This window comes from Zosterops lateralis (assembly GCF_965231275.1).
Source record: "Zosterops lateralis genome assembly, chromosome: 2".
NCBI classification, from domain to species: Eukaryota; Metazoa; Chordata; class Aves; order Passeriformes; family Zosteropidae; genus Zosterops; species Zosterops lateralis.
Window position 1 is genome coordinate 70,941,872 of NC_139763.1, and position 12,380 is coordinate 70,954,251.

Sequence of the window (12,380 nt, forward strand, 5' to 3'; positions counted from 1 at the left end):
GCAACTGGGAAGGGTTTTTGTTGTGGTTTGGTTTTTTTAAGTCTCCAAGAACTTCACTCTCTAAAAATAAGGCATCTGTGGGTTTTACTAGAAATGACACAATGCAGAAATTCATCATGTTTATCTTCTTTATGGGAAATACTAGGATATAGAAGCGAGTTTTGAAGGGAAGTAAAAGACTTCAGACAAAATGCATCAGCAAGAGTTTGCAGCAAGGGGAAGTGGAACAGAAAATTCAAACGAGGAAGTGGCACACAAAACATTAACAGCTTCATTTTAAAGCAGGGAACAGGGAGAGAAGGCAATGGATTTGGCGTTTCAGCAGCTATTGTCACGGGCAGCAGTAATACTACATACCCAGTAAAGATGGTTATTTCACTGCTGCCTCAATTGTTTCAGATTAAGAGACAAAGTGGCCAACAGAAACATCCAGACTGGACTACATACTACATAAGATTCATTTCTGTACATTTCAGAAAGCAAAGAGTTTAAGATAAGGGTTCAATCTGCTACAATATTTGATTCTATCCTTCAATAACAACTCACAGAAATAGTAAGTGGACCAATTTACTAAGTAATGTACAATATTTAGTCCATTCCAAGCAACTAAGACAACAGAAGTTCTGAAATTTTCCCCAGCTGTGGAGTGTCACCTGCCTCTCATCAGTTTCTGCAGAGTTCTAAACCCCACTGAACACAACCTTGCCACCACCCTCCAAGATACAAAAATTACTGAAGACTGCTAAACCTGCTCCAGCATCAAGCCAACTAGTCACACAATGCTTCAGCCAGCTGAGTGACCAAGTATGACACCAAGCTGCAGATCCACACAAGCTTCAAGGCCCTCAGAATTGTCAGCACAGCACCCAGAACAACATTTCACAAAGCACACACCTTCTCCAGTAAGATGGCAAGTATTCTAGAAAAAAGATCAGAATCCCAATGATGTTACAGTAGTATTTCAGACGCAGCTATTTCAGGATAATGAAAATCCTTAAGGTTAAAACCCATTTATTAGTCCACCAACATGGAAGATTCTCTTGTCATTACCAGTGAAAATTAAGTTCAGAAATTCACCAACTAGACATGAAGGTCTGTCTTAATGAACAGCATGAATAGCTTGAGCTATAACTAGGTGTAGCTCCTAATATGCAGCATGTGCTTGTGTGGAGCTACCCCCACCCTGAATCAAATACCTGAAATTTCAGCGTAGTCTACAAGAGCATGAGCAGTGCTTGATGACAGAGGAAAATGTTATCACAGCTACACTTCATGTGAAGGCTGAAAGATTATACCATGGTACATTCAGAGGCACTCCTCTGGAAGGCATCTGTAGCTCTTCCTTTCCATCTTCAGGCATATCACACTTACCCTGCCCAAGCTTTACAACTCTTTCTTTACTTGCTATAAATATACAGTGATTGCTACAGTGAACATGCACAAAACCTATAGAATTGGAAGGGAAAGCTTCAAGAGAAGCAAGCTGGCTGAGAAGGAGACAGGATCTCTTCCATTTAGGAAAAAAAAAAAAGAAGCTGCTGAAATGCTATTTCCTGGTTCCTTCTGCCAAAAGAAGGGTGGATAGAAAGCACATGGCTTGCACAGCTGCTTGTCTAGCAATGCAAATACCTTTCTCCTACTATTCCATTAAATAACCTGAAATTGTGACCAAATCACCTGTATAAATGTACCAAAACATCCTCTTTAAATATGACTTAAGATTTAACTGCAGCTCCACTCGGCATGCAGAGATGAGAAGAGACTTCAGTATTCCATGTGCAGAAAACATTTGATACAATAGTCTTCAAAGTCAGCATGAAATCAAAGGCTTCATTTGAAGCGATGTGTTCTTGTCCATGTTTGCAGCTGTTCAAGCATTCAAAGCAGCAGCCAAGCTTCAAAAAGAAAAATACTACTTTCCCAGGAAATAACTCTGCAGTAAACCTGTGCTGATATAAGTTCCAGAGAATTTCAAAATTCTATAGAAAACTCATCAGCAAGACCTAACTGCTGCAAAAAAACAAACTAAAAAGCCACATTGCCACTAAAGCCCCCTTTCTAATTCACAAGTTCAAACTTCATTTATCCATTCACATGTAATGAGGCAGAAGAGCTTCTCAAAGAAGTTTCCAAAGGCTGTTTGAAGTTTCAAAATAAAACAAGCTTTTCAGGCCTTGTCTTCTGGCACATTAGTCCCCACAGCTGCCTGTTGCTCTGTTAGGACAACACCAAGTCCACAGCAGATGAACAGTTTTCCTCAGTTGATACTCCCCCTTTCAACTATGGGATTTCAAAACCAATATCAAGAAATCCATTCCAACATTCACTGGATACTATTGACATGTTTTGATGTATTATGCATCACCCATTACACACACAAGCTCTCCAACTATTACTTGTTATGAGCAAAGTGATTTGCCACTGTGAATATGCCCAAGGAACCTGGAATTCATCAGCTGAAGTGCTGAATAACACTCAATTTTTCTGCTTCTAAAACATATACTTGAAAACGTAAAAGTAAATCAGCTCAAGCATGCAAGTGGTATGAGTATAATGAACACTCAAAAACAAAATAATTAATAAATCTGGCATACTAAGCTTTACACTCAATAGACACACACATTGTCTCCTATCACTGAATTTGGCTACCAAATCTCTGCTAGAATAAAGAGATTAGATTTGTTAGATGGGAAGGGGCTCCAAGAATCTTGAAAGAGTTACTAAAATTCTGCTGAATTGAGAGGTCCACAAAAAAAAAAAATCCCCATACATTCAGGGTCGTTTCTACACCCAAAAGACACCATCAGCCCAATGGCAGAATATTTCAGTATGTGAAAGGAAAAGCTAATTCACAACATGTTGAAATTCCAGACACCCATAAATCCTTAACACAAATAAAAAACAGCAAATCCAACAAATATTTACCATACTTAGAAACCTTCAAAATAATTCTCCAGCTACCTCACCTGCTGAAAATAAAGAAAACAAAGATAAACTCCAAGTTTGCAGCTTAAATCAGCACAAAGGCTGCCATTTTGATCTCCAGTTGTTTGTATAAATTTCTTAACTTCTTCCCAAACCTTTTTGGTTCTTCTTGTGGCAGAAGAAATTACACCATCAGTAGCTAAAAATATTTCAGTTATTTGAATTTTCAAAAGAGGGGTGAAAAACAACTGTGCTCTACCATTTAAGAAAACAACTCAAGGCAACATTTCAATAGCTTCTATCAAAAGTTGGCTTAGATATAAATAATAGTTAAATGTGAAGGAAAATATTTGGTTAAAATTTAACAAATAAGTCTGGTGTGACAAGGTTATTGTTATTATTACCTCTGAAGGCAGACTAAGTTCTCAGGAGAGAATGTAAGTGCTATGGCAGTTCTGCTACAGAGCTAAGGCTCGAGGTGCTTCAATTTGATTCTTGGTGGAGACACTAATTTTTCCTAGATTACAGGTATTCTGTATGTGAGCCTTCCACACTGAGAAGTTAATAGTCACCTTCTACCTCCACCTTTTCTTTTAAGAGAATAAGCAGTGACAGCCTGCGACTCATCATACTCCTTCTACAGGGAAGCCTCCAAAGGCAACGTACAGTTACATCCTACACTGGAAAACATTTGTAATCCAATCCTATCACTGATCTCCATACACTGAATGCCATTTAAGGTTAGAGATGTAAGAAATTAGCCTGACAAAACCAATTGCTCCCCATCAGTACGGTGCACTAATGCATTTCTGCTATTGAGATAATTAACAAAACTTAGTTTCACAACACACAGCCTGTCAGTAACTTACACCAGAGTAGCGCAATTCATGTGATACACTGCCTGTAGCTCAGGATCCTACGCAAGCAAAAATAAAATAAAAACAAGTCAAAAGTAATGACCACAACTTGTCTAATCATTCTCACTGGAGCAACACATGAACCAAGAAGTAATAACACATCCCACTTGAATTGAAAAGTCCAAGCAGAGTTGTATTATCCAACCTGTATTAGATACCAGCGCAGTTACAAGACAACATTAAGTACACATCAGCCAAAGACAGGCCTGCAAGAGCAGACTGAAATTACCTGCAACAGTATTTTTTGCTCCTTCCTCACGCAAAGCAGTCAAGAGAATTCTGGAAGACAGTGCTCTGGGACTGCTCAAAAGAACAGAAGCGTACACTAAGATGTGACTGCTCATGCAGGGAAGTTTAATCAAAAATGAAGACATGCAAAGGCAGGAAAGCTAATTAACTGTCCAGGTGATACCAATACAGTGATGAGAACACTCAGCCACCAGCAGCTCTTCTGGAATCCTTCACTAAAGGATCTGCTCTGGTTTCATTAGCTTTTCACAAACCCTGTCCTTCTCATCACTGTATAAGATACTTCAAAACACTCTGTCATCTGTCAGATGATGGCTTTTCTTTCTCTTTCCTCCATACAGCAATATTGCCCTCAGACAATGTTATTCTTGTTTCAGAAAAGTTAATGGCATGTTCTGTCTCACTGAAGAATAAAGTAAATAAACCTGAGCTAAAGTAGGCATGCCAAAGAGTAGCTGATGTACAAGGAGTTTACATGGTTACTCTTAAAATCATGATCCCTTGAGGCATGTTTTACAGACAGGGCATATACTGAAAACCAAATTAGGTTTATGCTGTTATTAACTATGAAATATCATGTGTTATACCATCTAAATCAAACATAAAGCCACAATAACTTATTCCTGGTATGAAAATACCTTTTTAAAGCACAAGCAATTCTATTTCTGACATGTAAAGTCATTTTTAATACTTCCATGGACAAATAGGAAGATTAACAAAGACTATTCAATTTCTGTAACTATTGAGTATAATCAAGACTATTGTTTCAGTATCTGATTAAAAAAATGTTTTCTATTTTCTCTTTATTTGAGGAAAATAGCCATGGAAAACGAGAAGAGGACTGGCTCAATTATACATTATTTCATGTACAACAAAACCTCTGTGTTCACTGCCTAATAACTCCATTCATACTGCCGCTAGCTATATAAACACAAAAGTAATCTTCCAGCAAGGGACAGAAAAAGTTTGCTTTGCACAACTCATCCCCAGAATTCAGCTGGAAACAAATCAAGTTTCCACATTATTTAAGAGAAACATAGTATGGTCCTAGTCTCAAATGAATAGCTGCAGAGAAAACATCCTAATTCTTACTAAGAATGACTAGGGGCCTGTGGGCAGATAACTGTCCTTCCATCTTAGCTTATTTTCTTCTGACGAGAACTTAAAAGGCAAAAAAGCTGTAGCATAACGACTAACAAAGCTCAGTTCCACAGCTCAAACACAGGGTTTAATCTTCAATCCTTGAAGTTTGCAAGCACTGTAACCACCAACTTTCACAAATTTCCAACCTGAGCACTACTTTAGGATAGTTATTTTGTATCATGTCAGCCTCCATATATCAGAGGCCACATAACTCAGCATCTGAGCTACAGATCACTCTGGTGTGGGACAGCATACTGGAGGATAAGCACTGCAGCCTTATTCCATTACTTCATCCCTCTCTTCAAGTACACTCACTATTAGTTTATGGAAAATACTCTATCAGCCAAAGTCCAAACAACGGACTGTCTCCTCTAAATGGAATATTATTTGATTCCCTATGTAAAGTTTTAAAAAGAAGGCCGTCTTGCATGACAGGCAACACGAAACAATCTCCTCATTCCCAGATTCAAAGTTTCTCAAAGTTCCTGGCTACTTTCATAATTTGCCCCCGTCTTTTTCTTATAGGAAGGAATATTGTCCCCTCATTCCCTGTAGTTTACAAAAGAGGCACAAAGAACTACAGAGTCTTCCCATTCCCGCACAAACAGCACACACTCTACCCCATTTGTGCTTTGAAGTGTTTTCTATCAAAGAATCTCACAACTGTATCCAATAACCCATCACTCTCAAGTACTGGCCCCACTTCACAGTTTACTGCTCAACCTAAAACTATCAGCCCTTCTCCTGTTATCTGCGGCGATTACTGAACTATATCAGAAAGGAAGAAAACAAACAAAGCATTTCTTTGCTGCTTTTAGGTCAGCGTCAGACGTCGAGCAGTTGAGATAAATCCCTGCCTGCACTCACTCACTCAGATTCCAGACTTCTTCTCAGAAGACACATTTACTCAAGAGCCAAGTAGGACAAAAAAAAAAAAAAAAAAGGAAAAAACACCCCACCAAACACAAACCACAAAAAACCAAACTACCAAACCGCAGGGTGGGGAAGGGTTTAAAAGTTCCCAAGCTGTCAAGGACTCCTAACGCCCTTCAAAGCCACAGACGATTATTTGTCAGTACTTGAAGAGGCTGCACCCCAGGAAGCCGGGCCGGTGCCCGGGGCCGCTCTCGGGGGGCGAAGAGCAGGAGCGGGGAAGGAGCCCCGGACGGAGCTCTGGGGAACAGAGGGGAACAGTTGGGGGGCCCCGAGCCCACCCCAGGCACGGAGAGCTCCGGAGCCCCCCCGGAGAGCGGCGGGGAAGGGGAAGGCGCCCCCGGCTCCGGGGATGGGCGAGGGGCCGAGGCCGGCGGGAGGGCTGGAACAAAGCTAAGGCCAGAGGGCCCGAGGACGGGCAGCTCAGCCCGGGCCAGCAGCTCCGGAGCGACCCGCCGGCGCCCCCGCCGCGGCCGGGAGGGGAAAGGGGCTCCTGCAGGGCAGCGCCGGGATTCGGGATTATCCCCGCGGGCTGCAGACCGCTAAAGAGCGGCTGCTCCTCCTCCGCGCTCCTCGCAGGCGGGGAAAGGACCCTCCGAGCGCCGCTACCCGCGCTCCTGCCCTCCCTGCACGGTGGCTGGGGGGCTGGAGCGGAGCCCCGCACCCACCTGACGCCGCGCTCCGCTCCATCCCGCTCCGCTCCATCCCGCCCCGGCCGCCGCCGCTCAGCGCTCCGGCCGCTGCCGCCTTCGCGGGCTAAGCCGCCCCGCTCCGCCCCTCAGCCCGGCCCCGCCCCCTCACTGCCCTTATGAACCGTGCGCGAGGGGCGGGGCGGAGCCCACCAATGGGAAGCAGGGTCCGGCCGCGCCGAAGGCTGATCGGCGTGAGGAGCGGCCAATGAGAGCGCCAGGAGGGCGGGAACAGCTGTCAATCAGTGGCTCCTACCTGGGGCTGGCGAGCGGCCGGGCGCGGGGGATGGCAGTTCTGTTCCTCCTCCATCCCTCATCCATCCATCCATCCATCCATCCATCCATCCATCCATCCCTCCCTCCCTTCATCCTTTCGTCTCTGTCCCGGCCAGCTCGCCCGTCCTCGCCACTTCGACTCCTGCCAGCCCCGGCCTGGGTCCCGCCTGGCCCCCAAGCGTCCAGGGTGTGGCGGCTGCCCTGGAGCTCCCAGACGGCCCCCGTGACCCCGGGACCAGCCGCCTCTTCTCTCAGTGCCTGAGCCGCCCCTTCCCTGCCCGGCCCCGGCGGCAGGACAGCGGTGCTCGGCCCCTCACAGTCTCCAGGGCCATTTGGCGCCATCCCCAGTCGCTCAGGGGGTCGGTGCTGTCACCCACCCACCGCCCCGGCCCCGTCTCTGCCCGCAGAGGCCTCCGCGGCGCTCCTGCCCTCATTCCCGGCTGCCACAAGCACACCCACTCCCGCTGCCCTTTCCTTGCCCTTGCGACCCAATTCCTGGTGAATCCGGCTCCCGGGCATCCGGGCCCCCAAGACATACATCCATGTTTATCCAGAGGGCTCTCTCCCCGTGGGGCAGTGCGTGGCGAGGCCCGGCCCTCAGTGCGCGCCCCTCACAGCGAGGGCCCGGCCCCTCAGTGTGCGCCCCCCACAGCGAGGCCCGGCCCTCAGTGTGCGCCCCCCACAGCTCTGCCTCAGTTCCCGGCCTTGGTTACCCCGGCTTTTGTTGCGCCACAAAGCCATTAGGAAAAAAAGGAGGTGGGAGTGTATCAAGTGAATAAGATTTTGGAGGGTCAGGGGTGGGTAGAACAACTGCTAAATGGATTTTAATAACTAACGACGACTAACACAAGAAACCCAACACCAGCAAGCTCATGAAGATGACGAGCGGCTGCTCTGCCCGGTTCAGCAGGCTGAACTGATCGATAGAGTCTCTGCTTGGCCTTTATATAGGACAGAGAGGTCAGGATCACCCCCGCGGTGGTGGCTCGGGATAATGCTCTCCTGAAGAGCAGCAGGCAGGACCCGCCTGTGATGAGGGGCAGCCGATCTGACCAGCCCCACAGCCCCCTCACCCATGGGGGCTCAGGCTGCCCCACTGCAGACACTCGGGCCCCGAGGAGCAATGGGGCTGGGTGTCCTGGGTTGTAGTGTAGGATGTACACAAAGTATTTATTCTATCACCATCTTCATGAACTGTTAAAACCAAGTGGGGCAGCGCTCTAGTGTAGGGCTGTCTTCTGCTAATGGCCCATCAATGCCTTGCCCGTGACTCACAGGTAACTCCCTCCAGGAGTTATCTCTGTTTAATGGGCCATCAAGGACCCACTTCACACTCCTCATCCCATTGTGAGATGCTCTGCCCAGGGGGAGGAGCCAAGCATTCTCACCTGGATATAATCTGGGATTTGGGACAGGGCAAGGAGCCCTGACCTACTGGATTCCCAGAGGAGCAGAGCTACCAGACCTCTCTACAGGATCACTGCTTCAGGAAGACCACCTCACCTGGACTGCTTCCACCATCCTGCTCAGGTTGTATTCTGACTCTGTCAGTGGTCCTTTGTGTTATTGCATTTATTTTATTTTATTTTTACCTTTTTACCTTTCTTCTTATTAAATTATATTTCTGACTTGGAGCCTCTCACTCGTTTTGCTTTCCAAACCACAACACTGGGGAAAGCTGAAGGGGCAGCCACTGTCTCTGGAGTCATATTGAATAAATACTAGTTAGTCGATAAAAATAATCACATCTGAACGTAGAGTTTTTTTAATACCATCTCCAGTCAGTTGGCAACCGAAAGTTTACTGAGCTCAAACCCAGTTGTACCACTTCAGTTTCCCACATCCTGCCTTACAGCAAAGTTGCAGGCTCACAAGCACCTCCTTTTCTCAAAAAACTAAAAGCAAACAAACAAATAAAAACCAAAAAAACCAACCAAACCAACAAAAAAGGTGAGATTGCTATAATTTTCAGGAAAAAAAATTTGTATTTTGAGGTACTTGTATCAGTTGTGGTAAGAAGCAACAACTGAGAACCACTGCTGTAATCACTCCAGATTAGACAGCAAAAAGCAGCAAGCCAGCTTTGAACTGCTAATGGTGACAGTTTTATGATCGCTAGCAAAGTAAATAGAAAAGAAGTCTTTAAGCAACATAACCCTAAAAGAAGGAAGCAGCAGGCTTTTTACTCAGCATAAGGGCTTAGTGGGACAAAAATCCTAAGAGCAAAATCGTCTCAAGGTTTTCAGAAAAAATTCATTCTCTATCCAAAAAAGGAATATTTTTCCTAAAACACATATGCAGCAAGTGGAAACTCTTCAAAGACTGTAAAATAAAACAGAGGGGAAATGACTTGCTATTGTTAAAATACAGCTGCATTCATGCTCGTTCAGTGCTCTTTTTTTATGCTGAAAATGGGATCTTGAGGTTTTCAAAATATTAATTTCAAACAGATGTATCTCTACCAGTACTTTTTTCTGCTCCATCAATACAAGTAAGCAGCCTGTGTGATGCAAGGTATTAATTAACGTTTATTTCGTTCCGGCTGCTTCCCAGTCTCCTGGATTACTTCTTAGCTTTCATTTTTCTCCTCTGTATTCATGACATTTTTAATACCATTTCTAATAACATCTAGATCTTGTAAGAGAGGAACTCAGGCACAGCTTTATTACTGCTGCTTTGACCTTGTCTTTGAATTTGCAAGTAAGGCAGATCTGCCAAACAATTTGCGTTGAATTGGTATTGAGTTTTCATTAAGAGAAAAAGAAAGGTGGTTATATTAAATGCAAGGAATAATTGAATCAGCATTCGTATGAAGCAATATTATTTTTAAGTTAAATCATGCTTCAGAAAAGCCCTCTGAATGCAGTAAATAGAGGTTTAGACTGGCACACCAAGAGATATCCAGGATTGATCTTCTATTAATTTCACTTGAAGGAAGAGCCAGACTTCGGAGGGTAATGAAAGGGAGGGTTATCGGAGACTGACACCACGATGAGTTACTGGAAGTGAGCAGGACATTTTCTTAATGTCTGCTTATAATATCACTGGTTTAGATCAAATTTATAAGGACCTCCTTTTCTTGAATAGTTAATTTTGCACACACACAAAAACCAGATATAGTATAAGAAGAAGCAATATTTTGAAAGCCTGTTATACGGCCTGTTGCTTCCTGCTGGAGAGCACATTTCATGATATGAAAACCGTTTTGTCTTTCAGGAAACACAAAATTGCTGAATAATGTTAAAATAAATAGTGTTGCGCAAATGATTTACAACGCCACCGATAATCATTACAGCATCTCTGATTATTAATGGTACATTGATAGGCCCCTGCAGAGTTTCTTGCTGAATCAGCTTTTGAAATAAATTGTTTCCCTCCATCCACAGCCGCACCCCAGAGAAAGGGGAACCATGTCTTGACTGAAGTAATTGATTTAGCACAGCCAGCAGATACAGACACTGCACAACCTAAGATGCTCTATGAATTACTATGTCTCTGGTAATGGAGCTTATTTTCCTTTATCATGAAACTGTTCAGCCTTGATAAGGTTGCATATGAATTTCTCATACCATTCATATTTTCAATGTGATTGATATTACCATATGACTCATATCTTTCAGAAATACTTTCCTGAGACTATTAATTATTTTGCTTTTTCTTTATTGTCTTCCTTCTACTATCCCTGGATTGTTGGAATACTGAAAGACTAGCAAAGAATATGAAACTAAGATGCAAGTAGATCCTCAAAGGAAACATTCAATGTAAGTTCAAAGAGTCACTGTGTAATCAATCTTGAGAAAAAAAAAATGCAGGGAAGCAAGAACAAAAGGAAGCCTAATAACTTTTCAAGACAGCTACTTTCATCAACTAAACAGGAGTTGTAATTCTGCCAATTAATAGTAAGGTCCATTAACTGTAAGTCATAAAAACTATTTGCTATGCAAAGCACTCGTTTTTCTTTGCTGGCCCTGACATTTTGGGAGGGCAGTGTAGCAGGATATCCTATGAAGCAAGGACTGGTGATCTCTGGCGGGAGTGGACAGACTCTCTTAATGGTTTTACAGCGTTGCCAGTTGAACAAGCTCCCTTTATAAAAACAAATGCAGGAAAGACATGATTCCAAGTTCCCTGAGAGATTAAAAAATTATATACAGAAAGATGCAGTTAGTATTGCACTGTTGATATAGTGTGGCACAGCTAGGACTAATGGAATGAAACTAAAAATTGGGAACCAGGGTGAATATCTAGGGGAAGGGAAGGGAAGGTCACAGGGATAGTTGGGTTTCTGCAAACAGAACAGTGTGAAATATTTCAAAGAGTACTGTAAAAACAGACTTTCCCATCAGCTAAAGATGAGCTATTTTTTTTTTCTCCTGGCTGGATTCACTATAACTTTTTACAAACCTAGCACTCCTGTCCTAAACTTCTGTGACTCTTTGTGTTATGGCCGCTAATCATAACAGGGTGTAACATCAAGAGAGAAAATCTCTTATATAGGTAAAAATAGGCTTTCTTGGAGAAAATAAAAAGGGTAAGGAATAACAACATATTGTTCAGTGTCAAAGGATTTATGCAGTGTTCTGGGAAGTCCCTAGCTGCTTTCTCACTCCACTAAGCCCATAAACAGACATGGATATTGAAAGATTCATGATAACTATGTTGGATTGCTCCCAGCCTGATGTCCAATAGTTACTGGTTGCCTCATTCCATCTGATTTGTCTGTCTCTCTTGTCTCTCACAAGGGTAAAATTTACCAACAGAGATTGCAGCCATCCATTTCCCACTGACTTTCAGCAAGAGGTTATCATCTAGGTCCCTTAGGGCCCCTTAGAAATCTCTCTTCTCATCCATAGAGAAGAGCGACTGCCTCAATGTTGTATTCCATTACCACCTCTGACTTTGGGAAAGTCAAGGGGACAGAGTGAAGATAAGCTATCAGAACCAGAAGTGGCTCTGGCTTCTATCTGAACCCCTGGGATTTGCCTTAGATATAAAAGTACTTTGAATGACATGGATCCCCAAAACTGCAGAGCCAAACCCAAGCTTGTTCAAAATCTTGGAATGTCCCAGTGGCATCCCACTTCTTCAGACAGACATTAGCTGCAGTCTAGTATGTCAGGTAAGGTGAGGGAGGAATAATGAAGTAGATGGCTGTAATGAATGGATTAGTTACATTAAATTATTTTTCTTTTTTTCTTTTTTTTTTTTTTTTCAATTATAAAAATCATAGTGGGTGTCAATAAAAAAT

General features: G+C 43.5%; 1 protein-coding gene across 2 annotated transcripts in view; it reads right to left on the reverse strand.

The window, feature by feature from the left end:
* Positions 1-6,904, reverse strand: part of WASF3 (WASP family member 3) — a 62,915-nt gene extending 56,011 nt beyond the window's left edge. For both annotated transcript variants that reach the window (XM_083855550.1, XM_083855548.1), the window contains exon 1: positions 6,836-6,904. The gene's annotated coding sequence lies outside the window, so the exon portion shown is untranslated. The remainder of the gene's footprint in view (positions 1-6,835) is intronic.
* Positions 6,905-12,380: the final 5,476 nt, after the last annotated feature.